This window comes from Syngnathoides biaculeatus, chromosome 3 (assembly GCF_019802595.1).
Source record: "Syngnathoides biaculeatus isolate LvHL_M chromosome 3, ASM1980259v1, whole genome shotgun sequence".
Taxonomy (NCBI): Eukaryota; Metazoa; Chordata; class Actinopteri; order Syngnathiformes; family Syngnathidae; genus Syngnathoides; species Syngnathoides biaculeatus.
Window position 1 is genome coordinate 27,046,788 of NC_084642.1, and position 20,090 is coordinate 27,066,877.

General features: G+C 41.2%; 1 long non-coding RNA gene across 1 annotated transcript; it reads right to left on the reverse strand.

Moving 5' to 3' along the window:
* Positions 1-1,517: 1,517 nt before the first annotated feature.
* On the reverse strand, positions 1,518-18,988 carry LOC133498204 (uncharacterized). The gene is made up of 6 exons (XR_009794228.1): positions 18,927-18,988; positions 4,035-4,279; positions 3,885-3,944; positions 3,726-3,799; positions 2,679-2,789; positions 1,518-2,583 (listed from the first exon to the last, which is right to left on the reverse strand). It is a non-coding gene; the product is annotated as an uncharacterized LOC133498204 (long non-coding RNA).
* Between the last annotated feature and the right edge of the window lie 1,102 nt (positions 18,989-20,090).

Sequence of the window (20,090 nt, forward strand, 5' to 3'; positions counted from 1 at the left end):
TCAATCACTGGTTTCCCGTTCATCAGCCGAATAACTTTACTTCAGACCACCCACGCTTCAGTGATGTAAGTGAGTTCCGTCAGAAGTACCATTACATACTTCCATCTTGGCGACCGTCTCCGTGGTAAAACAGATTTCCTTTTAAATGTGGTTTTTTTATGTCCAACATGCAAATTCTGACTCATAAACTGCAATGTGAGACTGGTTAATTCAATCTTTTTGATAACTAAGAATTTGTGAATGTGTCATAACTTCTTTATGTCTCCACTGTTATAAAAAAAGAAGTGTATTTAAATTGGCCACCACCCTTTGCTCTCTCAATAAGTGTGCCCTTTACTATGAAATTGTAAAATTAAAAAAAAGCATGATCACTTAGCATTCTTTCATTTCAAGTTGTTAATGGTAAAATTATATGAAAAGGACCCCTCGACTACCTAATTAGGAAACATACCCTAATCATTGATGTACCAATGTACCAGGAGTCCATATAGTGTATAGATCGAGATTGTAGTATTTTCACTTGTGTGACCCGATTTCATGCTTTCATAGGTAGGTTTTAGCCACAGGGCCTTGATTATTCAGCTCGATGATAATTTGATCCTTCATGATATGACAGTGTATCTAACTAAAGTGGTATAAGTATCATCATGGGCTTGCGTGGCTATTATTTTAACCATTAAGAGTGACACTATGGTATATGAAGCAAGCTGTTGAAAGCAACTTGTGTTTTCTTCATTTGATCCCCAGGCAATTCCAATTTATTAATTAATTTCTTTTCTATTGTCAGGTTATACATAGTTTTATCATACTTGTGCAGGGTCTGACAAGTTTTTTTTTAAACTCCACCTTTAAGTGATCATTAAATAAAAATGACCAATAATGCATTGTATGAAGTATTTTTATACTCCAATAAAACAAACGCACTTCAGTTACTGTACATGCCTCTAGGTGTTGCATTTGGTTAAAAAAAAATAATAATAATCAATCTCAGATAGTAGTAGCCACAACTAAATGATGGTCACCAGACCTAAGTACTTTCAGGTCCATCAAGTAAGGAATAGGCACAGAATTAAAATTATGGCACCGTTGTGAGCTTGGAGCAATATTCTAGCAATTAATCTTGATTGTCCTGATGGATTGCATAATTTGTGTAAAAGGAAAAAAAAATCCGACAAGAGACCACCCTCAAGTCTACTCATAAAAAAATACAAGTAAGGAAATTAGCAGGACACACTGAGCCTGTAATTGTTGAGCAGAAATGACCCAGCATGAAACCGATTGGAAGCTGCACAGCGGTGTATTGTGTTGCAGCCTATAAAGCATTGACTATGTGACAAAGATAGATTTTAAGATGTGATCCAAACACCAGAAGAATAAGTAGAGATCACTTCCCAGTTTGGAATTTAGGTACATTTTTTACCTTTATACAGCTGAAAAAATTGAGAGAATACAGCGAAATCTCCGTGAGAAATACCTGACAACAATGAGAAACCAACAACGATAATCGTCTGCTGCCACATACAAAACAAGGAATATCTCATCATGATTGGTATCAACAGGAAGCTTGGGGTCCACTGCAGTTATAAATTCAATTCAAATATACTAACATAAATGCAACAACAAAGATACCATAATACAGTCCCTCTTAGTGGAAACAAAACATCCTTGTTTTCTAGACTATTGCTGAAATGTCGCGTTTGATCTTTAAATAGAAATATCTTCATTAACCGCATTAACCGATTACCACAATCTACACATCATTGGACAGCATTTTTTATGTTTTCAGAAAATGTTTTAGCTCAAAACACATCAAACCATAGTGAAAAAAAATACATATTGAAATGATGTGATTTTAGGGGTGGGAGACGGGGCACCCAACAATGTCCCCATGGTCGGCTGCGTCAGTGGTTTCTGTGCTGGAGTGTTACTTTTTTTTAATTTTGTGCCCTTTGAAGCTTTATATTTATCAGGCACATCTTTCACCTCCTTTTTTATTCATGGTAGCGTTAATAGATGCATTTATTTTTCAAAATATTTGTCGGCACCTTATACTGGCATGAGAGGTACTTATGAAGGGTTACTTACTGGTCACGAGGGTACGCATACATAATGAGGGGAACGAGGGAATGAAAATGCTACAGCGTGGGTTCTGACCAGTACAAAGAGGTCAGAGCATATAACTCCAAGTTTTTACACTGGCTTCCAGTCAGCTTTACAATAGATTTGAACGTTCTGCTACTGTTGCAAGACTGAACACTAGGCTGAACACACAATGCAAGACTCACGAGATCACGTATAATTCAGAAAGCATCTTCAGTCAGTCCAAGGTTGAAACACAGGCAGGCAGTCAAAGGAAGCGGTAGTAACAGAATCAGCAGGCGTAGAGGGTTGGTAGATAATGAGGCAGGGTTCGGTACACAGCCCTCTAAAGGTCTACAGCGGCCTTATAGGAGAGACCATTGCGCAGTATCAGCTGTCGGGCTCACTCCCAGGTTCTTTTGCAGCGCCACATAACGACCAACGTAGACGACACCAGCGAGTTCGAATCTCCAGATGGGAAGAGGGAGAGTGGATAACCGTGCACTATGTGAAAGGGAGACATGCCAGTGGACACTGAGGGAAGAGAGTTATGCGCGTATTCAACGTATTAAATCAGATCAACTGTTGGCTCCACGTACGCAGTTCGTGAGAGGCAAGACACTGGAGACCCACTTCCAAGTCCTGGTTTACGCGCTCGGTCTGGCCATTGGTTTCCGAGTGATAGCTCAAGGAAAGACCAATGGCGGCCCCTATAAGAGAACAAAACTCTTACCAAAACCAGGAAATGAATTGGAAACCCCTGTCGGAGACCACGTCAGTGGGAAGGCCGTGCAACCTCAATATGTTTTTTAGCATAAGCTCTGCCATTTGTTTTGTGGAGGGGACTTTAGGTAGTGGAATGAAATTAACCATTTTGGAGAAGTGATCCACCACTGAGACGACAACGGTGTGACCTTATGAAGTCCAGAGAGATGTGTAACCACGGACACCGAGGAACGGGCAGAGGGCATAACTCCCCTGAGAGGCGTTGCTGGGAGGGTTTGTTTGCTGCACAAACCGGACATGCGTTGACGTACTCCCTGAGGTCTTTTTTTATATTCGGCAACCAGAAACGTTGCTTTATTAGAGACGGTATTTCCCCATCATGCACACATGCATCGGATTTCCCGTTCTTCTTCCCCGGCCAGTCATCACAAAGCCAAACCCGCATAAAGAAGAGTCCCCACCTCGCTTGTTGACATTAAGCCTATTGGCTGACCTAATTTATTCAAAATTTTCGTGGTCTATTAATACCAAGAATGGGGCCTGCGTCCCCTCTAATCAATATCTTCATTCCGACATGGCTGTCTTGACTAGTAGCAGTTCGTGGTCTCCGATGTTTGTTTTTGAGATAGGAATGCACAGGGGTGTAATTTTCTGTCCTTGGGACTTCTTTGTGAGAGAACCGCCCGTATCCCTGAATTCAACGCATCAACCTCGACAACAAACTGCCTATCTGGATAGGGCAAGGTGAGGACCAGAGCTGAAACAAAGCTGGCCTTGAGCTTACGGAAGGCCACCTGGCAGGTCGGATTCCAAACGAAGGAACTGTGGGGTGAGGTTAGTGGATGCAATGGGGCCGTAACGGTACTAAAGTTTCGGATGAATTTGCGATAGAAGTTGGCAAACCCAATAAACCTCTGCACCTCCTTGCGGATAGTTGGAGTGGGCCAATGAAGAACGGCCTCAACCTCGCTGGGATTCATGCGCATCTCCTTTTCTGCCAAGACAAAGCCCAAGAATGACACAGAGGGTTGGTGGAACTGACACTTTTCAGCCTTGACATACAGGTCATGACACAATACCTGTTGTAACACCGCCTGACATGGGATTTTTCGTCTGAGGAAAAAAAATCAGGATGTCGTCTAGGTACACAAAACAAATGTGTTAAGTATTTCATGTAAAACGTCATTAACAGCATTCTGAAATATGTTTGTGAGTCTGAAGGGCATCACCAAGTATACATAATGCCCCGTGGGTCTGTTCAAAGCAGTCTTCCACTCATCCGCCTCTCTTATTCGCACCAGGTGGTATGCATTCTTCAAGTCCAGCTTGGTAAAAAATCTTGGCCCCCTTCAGAAGTTTGAAGGCCGTGGCAATGAGGTGGAGAGGGTACCTGTTCTTTATCGTGATGTCATTCAGTCCTTGGTAATCGATGCAGGGCCGCAGGGTCTTGTCCTTCTTTTCTACAAAAAGAAGCCTTAAAGGAGCATAGCAGTACAACGATCAAACAAGGACCAGACCGCACGTGTGGCAATATTTATGTACATGGACTGTAATTACTAAGATGAGAACCAGGTGGACACCGTGGACAGACACACCCATGACTGCTACGCGTCTATAAAATCACTAAATGGTTTAGGTCTTGAAATGATGATGGATATAAACCCAGTAGTGCTCTGTGATCGACTAACTCAGGTCAAATAGTGAAGCACAGAGTCTAAAGCAAACATGATGAAGCAGCATTTAGCTATTATGCTGCACAAAAATAGAATAAGTTGCCAAAAGAAGTGACCTCAGCCCCAAGTGTGAATGTTTTTAAATCCAGGTTAATAACTCTTTATTTCATATTTTTAAATATTTTTTGCACTGTACGTTGTTTTAAGTGTACACTGTTCCCTCTTTAGGCTATCATCATTGATACCTTATGGAAGGTATCAATGATGATGTTTTGGCCAATTGTCAAATCTGCAGTCTTCTCCGTATTGTCCTTCACTGAGAAAATTGAACCAAAGTATGCAGGCGCATAGTCCAGCATCGAGTCCAAGGAAAACATGGTGGAGCAGCATTTAGCTCTTATGCTGCACACAAATGGAATTAGTTCCAAACAGAAGTGACATCAGCCTGGAATGTGAAAAATCCAGTTTAAAAATGTTTTTTTTCTCTTTTTTAGAGTGTTCCATTTTAAAATATTTTTCGCACTGTACACTGTTTAAATTGTCCTTTTATTTATCCTCACTTTTAAATGCTCATAAATTGATTTTTTCATTGTTTATAAATGCTTTTAACAATGACAAGCTGGCTGGCTAAGCCTTCCCAGGCCTTGTCGACAAGGCCGAACCGGCTGCCAGCCTTGTCGGCCGGGGTGGCTCGTCGCGGCTCCGCCGTGGAAGTGGATCGGACGGGGAGGCGGTTTGGCCGTGATCACATATCATCTGAATATGGCTCAAAACAATAGGGTAATATTGCCTCGGTAATTTCACTCGGTTGTGTGATCTTCTCTTCTTCGAAAAGAGCTTCTGTGTCAGAAGGGGTGTGTTTGTCTCCCATAGTAGGGTCCACCGGGTGTTTCCAATGGTGAATGTCCGTGGTGACGTCACGGGCAGGAGATGCAGCCAATATGGCGACCACTTCGATGTCGTCGAATGACAATTCCGCAACTTTGGATGGATGACGTGCTCTCTGCTTATTTTTATTTTTTCGTGTAGACATTGAAGTGAATAATGTTATATGTATTATTCATTACAACGTCTATTTTAGAGTGTTTATAAGGATGACACTTGACCTTTAATGTTACACGTTTTTGGGATGTGGGAAGAAACCAGAGTCCCTGGAGAAAACCCACACAGGCACGGGGAGAACCTCCACACAGGCCGGGATTGAACTAGTGACCTCAGAACTGTGAGGCCAACGCTTTCCAGCTGCACCACCATGCCGCCCATATATATATATATATATATAAAACACACACACACCAAATCATTTAGGGCGGCTTCAGAACATTAACATCCTAACGACACCACTGGGTTTGCTCATTTAGCCAATGCTGCAGAGCTTAAACTGTCCATATGATGTCAATAATGTGAAAATAACGAAAGGTTGTGAGGAGCTAGGTGATGGAGGTACAGTTGGTGGGGAGCAGATGTTATGGGACCAAGTCTCAGCCAAGTGGCTGTTTAAGGCCTCTGCCACTTTGTTATCCTCCACACCATCAATCTGTATTTTGCCATCTGTGTTTTTCTTCTTTCCTGAACTCTTATTTATGAAATCCCACCACTGCCTGGGATTTTGTTTTTTCAGGTGCTTGATTTAATTTTATTGTAACTCTCCTTTGCCGCTCTCATGAGTCTCCATACTTTATTTTTACCCCCACCCATGCATTATCCTTCAACAATTATAAACTTTTTATAAAGTTGTCAAATAACAAGACTACACTGGTTTGGATGAATTGTCACCCAGTTACTATAATAATGCATGGAAATGTTCTCACTGTGTGTACAAGATGAGCGCAAATGCAAAATCAACATGAGATTTATTATATGTGGGTACTGGTCAATCGAAGTGCTATTTGTAGTAGAGACCTATACAATTTATGACATTAGAGTTGGAAGGGACAGGAAATGAATGAGACAGGCTGATCGGAGTGACTTCACGAGCAATCACACTAGACATGATGTGCATGCGAATCCAGCAGTCACACTAGTGGCGCTGTGCATGCAAAGCTATCAATTTACATGACATATGGACATGCAGAATAACAAAATCAACACCAACAAAATAGTACTGATAAGGATTCAACAAAATACTGAAGCCTTAGAAATACTGCGAGCGGTCCGAACGCATTACCTGTTCCTTGAATGATAATGTCTTAGTGCCCATTGACAACTGTAGTGGGAGACACACTCGGACATGCAGATACTCTGCATACTGTACACACACAACACTTGAAAGACAGGAGGGTAAAAGTGATGAGAATGTTCTTCTTCCTTGTTTAGGGCAGTCAATACAAATTGCTGTGCATCTTGGGTAAAATATGTTTGAAGTTTTTTTTTTTTTTAAAGCTGGTTATATGTGTGTAAGCACGGTCTGATTAGGTCAATGGTTCCCAAAGTGGGGTCCACAGACCCCCAGGGGGTGAAAAAAGTCTCTCTAGGGGGTCCATGATGTGAAGATGAAAAAACGAAATCGTCTGGAAGCTCATCATGATGTGAGAATTACACTTTCCAGTGTTGAACTACATTTTGATTTATTGTGCAAAAATAAAAAGCAAGAGCACGTGAGCCACTAAAATTGAGTATTTCTTTGTACCAGAATGGCATAGCTGTGTCCAGGACTACATTATTGGCGAAAGTTGAAGTTGGGGGTCTGGGAGCTTTTTGAACGACTCACTGGGGGTCCTGGCCCAGGTGTACTTTGGGAAACACTGGATTAGTTTCTAAATTTCAAAATATGAAAACACTGATGAATAATAGATTTGAGTGTCAAGCATGCAGCCTGATGTCATCCTTCTCAAAGTAATTTTGCATCCTAACCTGCAGGCACGCACATGCACATAGCAGTCCATGACCCCTCTTCTCTCCCTCGCCTCTTTTCAATCCACCCTGATGACTTTATAATTCTGTAAGCACAGGTTCTTGTCCGGTATGTCAGAGTATGTCTCTGGAATGGACGCAATGTTTTCTTCTTCTGTCTATACAAGTAGCTCCAGTTTATAAGCTTTGTGTGTCTCTGTGTGTTACAAGTGAAGATGGTTAAGTGTCATATTTATTTTCAATGAGAGTTGACTCCTGTCCGTGTCATCTCGGGTGGGTGGGGATTATGTCACTTGATGGCATTTTTGACCTGCTTTTGTTGACCAACACTGGCAGTTCATGTGCTTATGAAGTATCTGCACCGATTGCACAAGTGACATTGTCCAAGGCGGCACGGTGGGACAGCTGTAAAGCGTTGGCCTCACACTTCTGAGGTCCAGGGTTCAATTCCGGCCTCGCCTGTGTGGAGTTTTGCATGTTCTTCCTGTGCTTGCATGTCTTTTCTTGGGGCACTCCGCACACCAAATCCCTAAAACATAAAACATTAATTGGACACTCTAAAATGCCCCTAGGTGTGATTCTGAGTGCGACTGTTGTCTTTCTCCATGTGCCCTGCCGTGGACTTGCAAACAATTCAGGGTGTACACTGCCTCCTGCCCGTTGACGGCTGGGATAGGTTCCAGCACTCCCGTGACCCTTGTGAGGATAAGCGGCTAAGAAAATCGATGGATGGATGGATGGATGGATGGATGGATGGATGGATGGACATTGTCACATAATACCACACAAGTAGTCACTTTCAACTGCATACATTTCTTGAAGTGGCGAGTCATTTACACAACATTTCACTGGACCAAACTATTGCTTTAGTTGTCATTTCAAATTGCTCCAATTGTGTTAGGAGTCTCCATCATTTTGCACAATTAAAAAAAAAACATGTACTGTTATTACCATATTACTGGTAACCTTTTATTGCTCAGTGACTGTGTTTTTGTCTCAAAAGTATTCTCTGTCGATTGCCTGTCTGTTGTCGTGCTAGAGCTGCTCCATATACCGGAGACAAATGTCTTTGTGATCGTGACATACATTGGCAAATAAAGACGTTTCAGATTATGACGGTGTGCGGGCTCCTTCTAGAGGTACATGAAATAAATCAGTGAATTAAATGTGCAAACTGTTCATAATGTTATAGTGGTTCAAACTTTTTTGTCAATTGTACTGTATTTCACTTTTTGCACAGTATATTTGTGTAGTACAGTTCAGTTTTATTTGCCTTTTAAGTACATACATATTTCTTCAATCTTTAAACAATGTTTTCAAAATTATTTACGTACATTTTTTGCCACTTTTAAGTTCAATCTAGTTGAAGTAATTTCTATATAGTGGTTATAGTGGTTAATGTTAAAACTGTGGATGGTGTAACAGTGTATTATAATAATACATTACTCTTTTACAGAAAATATTATTTGTAATCTGAATTCTATCACCAAATGCAACATAGCCCAAAAAAGCCGGGGTTCGTTCCTTTTTATAAGGTCAGAGCTGGCTTAGCATTCTTGACAAGTTTATATATGGTTTATAGCCTCTCTTTGGGGCATTGAGAAGAGACAACAACACATAGGAAAACAGCTGGCAAATAAAGTTGCCTCTGGATGGCTTTTTGTCACCTTCTCATCTTGTATTAGGCATCAGCCTCAATATGCAGTATATGCTTTCAAGCACGAAAGCGCACACCCAACAAACACTGGCTAGAGGCAACAAAATTGCACAGAGCCACTACTCCTGATGTTTACTTAATTTTGGAGAGCTATACAGCTGAATGCACAGTGTATAATTTTATATGAACGGCTGATTTCTTTTCACGCTGATACACATTACATAGGCTTATCATATTTGTAGGTAGCTGACCAAAACATTTTAACGATTTAAAAAGTTCATCCAGTTTAGAGTCTAGAAATTAGATTTTTATCCTACAATGGAATAAGATGCAATTTGTCATTATACATCATACAGCTAGATAGGAGAGCTTCTCGTTTTTTAGGGCGTAAAAAAGGGCAATATAAAATAAATACATAAAAATAAAAAAAACATAGATATGTATGGAATACATAAAATGTATTGCACAGGATGTCGAGATCAGCATACCTTCATATATTTATTAATAGCGCGCCTTGAGAAAAAATGAGAGTTCAGGGTGGTCATGGCTCTTGAAAAAAAAGAAACATTCCTCAGTCTGTTGGTTCTTGCTTTTGCACATCTGTACCACCTTCCAGATGGCAGGAAATCAAACAGTTGAGACCAAGGGGGTGTAGTGTCCTTAATAATGTTCCGAGCTGTGCTAAGGCACCGAGAGGAGTAAATGTCTGTCACAGAGGGGAGAGGGCAGCCAATGATCTTCTGTGCGGCTTTAATTGAAGCCTCTGAAGCCTTACTATGTCTGCCTGAGTGGCGCTCCAGTACCAGATGGAGAGACAGTACGTTAGCAGGTTCTCAATGGATGACTGGTAGAAGACTAGCCGCAACTTTGTGTCCGAATTGTTTTTCCTGAGGACTCTCAGGAAGTGGAGATCCTGTTGAATCTTCTTTATGAATACTGGAATGTCATCTGTCCAGGAGAGGGCCTCAGAGATCAGGACTCCCAGGAACCTGAATGTGCATACTAACGCCACACACTTGCTGTTGATGAAGAGTGGAGATGGTTCAGTTCTGTTCCTCCTGCACAATGATCTCCTTTGTTTTTGTCGGGCTTAGTGCCAGAATGTTGTCTGAACACCAGCTCGTGAGCTTCTGGAACATCTCTCTGTAGACTGCCTCACCTCCCTTTGAGATCCCCATGACGACTGTTGTATACTCAGCAAATTTGACGATGATGTTATTTTTGTGGAGTGGGCTGCAGTCGAACGTGTAGAGATAGTAGAGGAGGGAGTTCACATGTAGCCCTCTGGTGAGCCAGTGTTCACTGAGCAAAAAAAAAGTCAAAAAATCCTTAATGTAGGTCAATGTGAGAGGAGGAAGGCCTTGGAGGTCTAGTTTAGTCATCACAATGTCCGGTATGATTGTGTTAAAAGTCGAGCTATAATCCACAAAGAGATTCTTAGCGTAGCTCTGCGGTTGTTCCTGGTGGCTCAACACAGTATAAAGACCTATAGCGATGTCATCCTCCATTGATCTATTTGCCCGGTATGTGAACTTGTGGGAGTTGAACTTGGTAGGGAGACAGTCTTGGATATGCTTGAGAACCAGCCTCTCAAAGCACTTCATTATGACAGGTGTGTTGGCAACAGGGTGGTTGTTGTTAAGGCTGGTTAAAGGTTCTTTTGGGGATCTTTGGGGATCAATGATTGTCAAATATTTTAAACAGGTGGGGATGATATCTTGGTCCAATGCGACGTTAAAGATCTTCCAGAAAATGGTGGACAGCTGTTGTGCACATGCTCTGACTACCTTGCTTGGGACTCCATCCAGGCCAGCACCCTTGCTGAGGTTCACGGCCATGAGCACATGCTTCATATCATGCTCCTGGACAGCGTGAAGGGAGTTATTGGTGCCTGGTGGGGGTGGGGGAGGGCTGGAGCAGCTGAGTGTAGGTGTGATGATTTAAAGTGAGCAAAGCTGATGAACTCCTCTTCCAATAACTCGCTTGTTTCTCCTGGTGTAACATCACTGCCTCTGAAGTTTGGCAGGCTTTGTAAACTCTGCCACACCTCCCCAAGTCCGTTGCTGGCAAGATGGGACTCTATCCTCCTTCTGTAATCCATCTTGGCATTTTGAATGCCTTTTTTTTTCAGTTCGGCTCGAGCCGTGCAGTCAATAGCTCTGTCACCTGACCTGAAAGCTGTGTCATGGGGTCTGAGGACTGTGTGGACCTAGCTGGTCATCCAGGATTTCTGGTTTGTTAAAACCCTGATGCTTTTGTTCATATATACAGTTTCCATACATAATTTTAATTTATTTAGTCCAGTACAGCCCCATGTGTATGTGTCCAAGTCCTGGTTGTCAAATGGGTCCCAGTCTGTGTGTTTGAAGCAGCCCTAAAATTAACTGAGTGCAGTTGCTGGACAGGTTTAGTCTTTGTGGTGGTCCTGGATCTTTGTCTGAAGGGGGATGTATGAAGGAATGAGCAGCAAGGGGATGTGGTCTGACTCCCCAATGTGGGGGAGAGGTGTGGTTCTAGAGTCAAGCTTAATGTTGGAGTCAACATGGACCGGTCGATACTATTTCTACCTGTTGTTGGACATTTCAGATGGTTTGTTTACAGCGTATTCGAGGTGAGTCCCCTTTAATGTTTGATTGAATGCTGTAATGGCTTCTACCTATATATATTGTATCTGACTACTGAAGTCAGTTTCGGTAAAGGCATTCATTTACAACCATCCATCCATTTGCTGAGCCGCTTATCCTCACAAGTATGCTTTATAGTGTGGAGCCGGGTACACCCTGAACCGGTTGCCAGCAAATCGGAGGGAACATGGAGACAGACAACAATCACACTCAAAATCACACCAAAGGGCAATTTATAGTCTCCAATTATCGAATGTTTTTTAGGGATGTGGGAGGAAACCAGAGGGCCTACAGAAAACACATGTAGGCATGGTGAGAACGTGCGAACTCCACACAGGGAGAGGCCAGGATTTGAAACCCGGTCGTCAGAAGTGTGAGGCCAGTGCTCTACAGCTGCTCCACAGTGCCGCCATACAACTACAGTTTCCTTCAAAATATTGATTTTCTTTTGAATACACTAAAATGAATAAGCAACATAAAATATGGACAGAGAAAACAGAGCACCAACCCGAACCCTAGTGTTGACCTTGTATGTTGAGATGCATTCAGTCATCAAGTCTCTATGAATTAGGATGCGAGAAATAATTGATTCTACTGACATGAAGGTAAATATACAAATGATTCTGCCTTATTACTGTAATACTCAACTCAACTTTACTTTATTTCAGTAAGATTTTTACAATTCCATCTGGATGTACTCTATATACAGTGGGTATGGTAAATATTCACAACCCCTTAATTTTTTCCTGTTATATTCCAGTGATTTGCTAAAATTCCTCTATCCATCCCTTTTCTTAGCTGCTTATCCTCACAAGGGTCGCGGAGAGTGCTAAAGCCTATCCCAGCTGTCCACGGGCAGGAGCAGGGTACACCTTGAACTGGTTGCCAGCCAATCGCAGGGCACATTGAGACAAACAGTCACACTCACAATCACACCTAGGGGCAATTTAGAGTGTCCAATTAATGTTGCATGTTTTTGGGATGTGGGCGGAAACCGGAGTGCCCAGAGAAAACCCATGCTGGCACGGGGAGCTCATGCAAACTTCACACAGGTGGGGCCAGGATCGAACCCTCAAACTCAGAACTGTGAGGCTAACACTTTATAGCTGTCCCGCCGTCCCACCTTTCCTAAAATCATTTAAATTCCTTTTGTCCTCATTAATATATGCACAGTACCCCATATTGACCGATTAAAAGTGAATTATTGACATTTTGCAGATTAATTAAAAAAGAAAAATTGAAATATTACTCGGACATTTTGCTGAGCATTAAGTCAAAGCACCCTTTTGAATTTATACAGACATGAGCCTTTTTGGGAATGATGCAACACATTTGGGCATCCGCTGCCATTCCTCCTAGCAGATCCTCTCCAGTTCTGTTAGCCTGGATGGTGAACTTTGGTGGATGACCATTTTCAGGTCTCTCCAAAGTTGTTCAATTGGGTTTAAGTTGGGTTAAGTTAGCATAATGATTCAAGCACATACTTTATCAGAAGATTTATGCAACCCTGTGGGGGTCACAAGCCAATTCCAACTGTTTCATCACGAAGGGCATGCAGGCTTTAAAGTTTGCTCAACACATTTATAAATTTAGTTTATAAGACAGTGGTAAAACCAGTCGTGATGTACGGATTAGAGACAACCGGAAGCAGAGCTCGACGTGGTGTGAACAAAGATGTTGAAGTTTGCTGAAGGAGTGACGAGGTAGGATGAAGTCATCAGCAGCATATTAAGAGGTATCAAGAAAGTTAGATGTTTTGGAGACAAAGTTAGAGTGATCAGACTTTGATGGTTTAGACATGTCCAGAGGAGGGATGGTGAGTATAATGGGAGAAGAGTCATGAGGATGGAGCTCCCAGACAAGAGAGCTAAAATAAGACTAAAGAAACAGTTAATAGATGCAGAGCGGGAAGACATGAGGGCAGTTGGTGATAGAGAGTAGGATGCAGGATGTAGGCTTATGTGGAAAAGGATGACACACTAAGCCGAAGGAAAAGAAGATCCTTATATTGACCATTGGCAATGCAATGTAGCAAAATAAATAAAATATTTCATCCATCCATTTTCTTTGACGCTTATACATACTGGGGTCTTGAAGCCTCACCGAGAGCCTAAATGCAGGCGAGATGTCAGGTGAGAGATAGATATTGAATGCAAAAATGAAACATTCTCAGTGTTAAGCTAATACAAAAACATGCACGAATGTTTTTTGAATGGGCATGGGTGTGGTTGTGCTGTTTACTGCGAGAGGTGCAGCAGCAGAGAGTGAAAGTGGAAAACAATGTGAGGCTTTGTACTCGATAGTCATTTTGTATTATCTCACATGCAACAACCCATAATATTTTGAGTAAGAACTGTTGTTTTTTCATCCATTAACAAAGCCGTTTATCCTCACAAGGGTCACAGGAGAGCTAGAGCCTATCCTACCTAGCTTCGGGCCAAAGGCGGACTGCACCCTGAACTAGTCGGCAGTCAGTCAGAGGGCAGGGCATGTTTTTATTTTTTTTTTTTTTTTTTGCCAAATTTAGTTAACAGTTGGGTTTGTAGATCCCACTCAGCTGTGTTGCATTTAGAAAACTAATTGACCAAGCACTTAAGTGGTGAATGTGTCACCGGCATTTGCCAGTTCTTTGCATATGCTTCACCGTATCCTGGGTTACTCAGCTACTGTGCATAAGTTGCAAGTTTACTGTAGAGCAACCCTTTGTCACAGCGAGCCTGCACCTTTTTAGTTTGACCATGTCTTGTCCATGTTTCTTAGTTTGCCTCATAGGTGTCGGACCTTGTGCACGTTTTTTGATCTTGCCTGTTGCCTAGCATTTTTGTGCTTCCACCTGTTTTGGTGGCGATTTGTATTCGACTTCCTTCTGGAATAAAATCACTCTTAAGATCATGCCCTTGCCTCAGAGTCCTGCATTATGGTCCGCCCCCGTGCTGCTGGCTTATGACAAAATCCAAAGCTTAAATCAACTGATCAAATCAAACTATAGTCTTCTGATTTGTGAATGCACAAGAGTCCCACTTTGTCTGAGTGGTACAATGTTCATTTACCCCTCTGTTGATAGCACTTTGTGAGTGTACATTTCCTTGCTTCGGTGTAAATGATCCTTTCCAATCTATTACCATATAATATAAAATAAATAAATGACACATAATGCTCACAAAACAAAAGAAAAAAAATGCAAACATGTCCTGATCAGTGTTTGGTATGGTGCAGTCAACAAGGGGCATTTACCAGTGCTGTGATTGTTTTCAGTAAGATGTAATTTCATTAGCTGCTATTTCAAATGTAACAATGTTGTTAGTGGTACTGACAGTGAAATGTGCTGCATTATTATGCACTTGCTCAGCTAGCCAGGTATATTACAGAGACTGCAAAGAAAAACTGTTTTTGTTTTTCTCAACGGCGGGGAGGGAAATTAGTGGCAGGAATACATGTAAGTTAAAATTTTAAAATCAAATCATTCAAGTAATGGTTAAACCACAGCAAATTAGTTTTGGTGTAGGACTGAAAACCTCAACGTCATCTAAATTCCCCTAGCACCATTACCTTTTTGTTTTGTTTTTTTGGCATATCAATATATTCCAAATTTTGTTTTAGAAATATAGCTGAAACATAATGTGTGATACTGGAACCATAAAGTACCATTGAGGGTTTTTAATAATGGAATGAACCAGTGGCAGAAGCTCAATGAAAAACAAAGAAGTCCCTTAGGATCAACATCTAAGTTGACATCCGGATGCTTCTGCTTGCAAAGGTTTCAAACATTCATAAAACTAAGATAAAGGCTGTGCTGCTGCAAAATTGACGAGCTAATTATTTAAGAGTTTGTACCAAAAGTGAAGTGTCATACTGCAATATACGTCATATCATATCTGATGCAGAATCACTCTGAAAGAAATGTGAAAAGATGTACAGTCCATAATCAAATGTAAATAATTTATGATGTACTATAATGTTGAAAGCCAAAGACACCAACTTGTCACTTTTTTTTGTAAAGTCCATTGTCCAATACCTATAGACATGTAAGAAGACAGGTAATCTAAATTCCCTATCATCAAGTTAGAGGTCTATTTACTCTTTATGATCCTTTGACCATTTTGGGAATTCTCATCTTTTTTTTATTAATTATTATTAAAATTTTTGATCAAGTTCGAGGCGGCATGGTGTTGCAACTGGTTAGAGCATCTGCCTCACAGTTCTGAGGACCAGGGTTCACCACCTGTATGGAGTTTGCATGTTCTCCTGTGCCTATGAGAGTTTTCTCTGGGCATTCTGCATTGCTTCAACATCTAAAAAAATGCATGGTAGATTAACTGAAAACTCGAAATTGCCCATAGGTGCGAATATGAATGCGAATAGGTATTCTGCGATTGGCTCACAACACGTTCAAGGTGCATCACACTTTCTGCTTGAAGTTAGCTCAGATAAGCTCCAGCACTCCTACGACCCTTGTGAAGATAAGCGGGTCAGAAAATGGATGGATGATCAAGTTTTTGCGCAATTACAATGCTATTACAAAACTATACTGAACTATAAAATGTTTAACCTAGAAATGCAACTATGTGTTATGGTCAACAGGTTTAAGTAAAAATTGGATTTCCAGTTTAAGAACGCCTTTTATCATATTGTATATGTTTAAATTGCTTGTATGACCTCACTGTAGAATCTTATTAAAATGATTTTCTGAAAAGTCAATTCTCTCTGGCCCCATCTAATGCTTCAAATTTAATTTTAATTACTATTTTCCAACCGGGCATAGTTCAACAAGAATAGGTAATCAGAAACTGCAGAGGCAGAACTAATAGTCTCTCAAGCAATTGCAAATGTGCACTGCATGTTTTTTTTTTTTTTTTGTCTGTTTGTTTTTATGACCTTCGTCCTCTGAGCCTTGTCGGAACACACAGTGGCCTTCCCTAAAGGGAGAGTTTTCTCTGAAACAATTAAATGTAAACTATAATGGTTGTGTCCACTACACAAACGGCTTTGTGGCTGTGCTACAAAATTTCCACTCGGCAACGATGTAGGAAAAGACCATGACCTCATCGTTCTCACTGGGTCGTTAGGTAATTTGGTCACCGCTCTTATATTTTAGTTTCTTGTACATTCTAAAAATTACACCATAAAAATGGTAACATTTCATTTGGTAAATACGTAGAGAGCTGGTAGCGTTTCTTTGGGCAGAGACCAAGGGAGCATCAGTGAGTCCTGAGTGAGGTTACACTCCCAACTAGCTAGCTGTTTGATGAGTTGTGCTTGCTTTACCTTTAATTGCCATGTAACTTTAAAAAGATTATATAAGTGACAGAAATAGTTCCATTCCATTTCTCAGCCCGCTTATCCCTACAAGGGTCACGGGAATGCTGGAGCCTATCCCAGCCAACTTCGGGCGAAAGACGAACTCCACCATGAACTAGTCGCCAGTCAATCGCAGGGCACACTGAAATAACTGTTAACGTTTTGAAATAAACCAAGCATTACCTTGGAAAACTACAGTTGATTATCATCTCCTCTCCATTTTCTCCTTGTTGTGGCTGTTTATTGAAGCATTGAAAACTAACAGCCGATAAGCAAAACACTGACAGACTGACAGCAATCAAAAACTGACTTTCTTTTTGCAAAGTGGTGCCTTCTGGAAAGCTTGCTCACTCAACAAGTGTGAAATTAAGAAAAAAAAATGTTTAGTGGTCTACCAGTTTCAGATAAATGTACCCATGAGTGGACCATTCTACATGTTTTGTTTCGTCATGAGATCATGCCCCGCATACAGGAGGATGTATGAGGATGATGCTTCCTAACCATTTTAAGGTTAATGTTATGTTGCCTCCTATATTTAAAATACAGAATTAGCTTTTTGTGCACTCTATTGTCTGTCGTTTGATCCTGGATCAGGCTGTGCCAAGATGGAATTTTAAACCATCATTTACACCATCTCATGCTGCTCTTTCTACTTTGGCTTCAGACCAGACCATTCCCACTCGGAAAAGAGAAAATCTCATCCAGTTTCACCACTTTTTCTTTGAATATTCACATACACCGACAGTCATTGCATCTTAAAAAAGCAGCATTTCTTTTTTAACTTTCATTAATTTCATTAATATCAAAAGTAAACATAAGCAGCATGTGTAGCTTGTATTTGCTCCACGTTGCCCACACTGTGTTGCTAACTAAAGCAGCGGTGGTGGACGCTGTCATTATAAAACACATTGATGGGCTGCGTAAGTACTGTACTGGATAAGTACTGTGGGGCGGGGGGTGTAAGTTAAACTTGGAAAAAGAGAGTGTGGCGGAGCAGCGGTCATAGTGAGAGAAAGTTCCGTGTGCTGCCTAAAAGAAACCAGTGGGTTCTTCTTTTCATTTTTTACAGTAGATCTATATATTGTGGCATTGGATGTAATAACCAGTCATCCCTCACTCATTGAATCACATTGCAAAATGCCACAAACTGAATAGCTGTATGTTATACTTTCAATTTGCATTGGATTTTTGTTGATGTTGTTGTGTGCAACACAGAATGTCTGCGAAGAGACTGCATCAGCGGTCCACAATTGCGCACGTGTGCAGTTTAGAGGGAACATTGGCTGACATCTTTTTTGGGGGGGACACGCCATACCGCAATCGACCAAGACTGCCTCACAATCGACCAGTTGATCGCGATCGACGCACCCCTGACCAATAATAGTATAGGACGATTTCACCTCAATGTATTTTGTTTTTTACTTTTATGGCGTATTTGCCACCTAAAACTGGTTTAAATACTGAAATTCAATATTTTGACAAAAGTGACAAACTACATTTTAGTTGTGTTGAGAAGAGGAGAGTCTCGTATGTGACATTAATTATAAAAATGTTGAGGTAGCTATAAAAGCTGTATTTCCATTCATCAGAACTTGTAGGACTTTCTTCGGTACTGTCATCTAATTAGCCTGAATGAGCAAATCAAGCTTAAAAAGGCAGAAAGAATCAGCAACCCCAAATATCTTCAGGCCTTCCTTTGTTAGTGTTATCATATCCCTCGAGAGTGTTCGCGTGTGTGTGTGTGTGTATAGTCTCGTCTCGTAGACATCCACTCCACTTTATTCTCCCGAATATCAAAGACATGCAAACTGGATTAATTAAAAACAAGTGGAGTGAAGGATAGAGTGTAAATGGACCCAAGCAGGGAAGGCGAGGAGGAGCAAGGAAATAAATGGGTATTTATTTTCAAAAAAAACAAACAAAGGTCTAGCGTAAAGGGATCCAAAAACATAATTCATCAAAAATCTACACATCAATAGATACGATGTGAACAAAGAACACAAGGTACAGACTCACCACCACGGGCGACAGGAAATGTGACAATGACCGGAGACTGTGTGCACAAAAACAGAGAGTTCATTACATACAGACTAACAAGATGAGGCACACCTGGTCAAGATATGAGCAGATGGAGAGAGCTGACCTGAGCTTGCCTCACTCAAGGAGAAGGGCTGATGACTGCACTGTGATAGCGACTTGACGAGTGGACAGGTAGAGTACAAACAGGAGACAGGAAACAAAATCCTCCAGATAAGATGAAACAAAAGCAAATCTCAACAAAACAAATGCAAAAGCAGATCCAAAAAGTAAAAAAATAAAATAAAATACAGATCATTACGTCTGAACATGGAAATAAGTATAAGTATAGAATGAACTCAGTTAACTCTTTGATTAGAAATCCCAACTTAATCCTATGATATTCAATAAAAGGCGCAATACATTTTCAGTCCAGATGCAGAGAGGTAAACCTATCCTGTGGTGCAGTTGCTGGAGTCCCGAATCTGATAAAAAGACTTTGTTTTCTTGCATCTCTTCAAACTATATGGAATTCACATTGACATATTTCCCAATCGAGGTCCTCAATTTTCTTCTCAGGTCAGGAAGGAATTCTGCAAGGCGGTGGGTAGGCTTTGGCAGTTTCAACCCTACAGGTTCTAGAGAGTCCTGGCAGTGTGGGAGGAAGTACAGGCGGCATTGAGCTGGTCTGCAGCACCTAACAAGCAGCTCACACACCGTCATTGCCCTCCAAAGTCTGAATACAAGATGGGTCAATCTGTTCAGCTTTCCTCCCACAACCTCCCACTTCAGCCACATAAGATCACTTCACATTTCATTGGTCCTTTCTTCTTTACCAAAATCATCAATCCCTCTTCTGTCCAATTAAAAATTCCAAAGTACTTAAAGATTCAGCTAACTTTGCAAGCCTGTGTCGACCTGCACTTGGACGGCTCCTATGTAACTCATTTCGGGAACCCTGGGAGGATGCATCCGTTGAGAGGGGGGTACAGTGGTACCTTTACATACAAGATTGATTCCCTCCGGAAGTCGTTTCGTAAGGTCAAACTTTCGTAAGTAGAAACACACTTTACATGTAAATAGCCTAATCCGTTCTGATTTCTTGTGTTGTTTTGATGAACAGAACAACTCACCTCGTATTCTCTCTGGCTCTGGCCATCAATT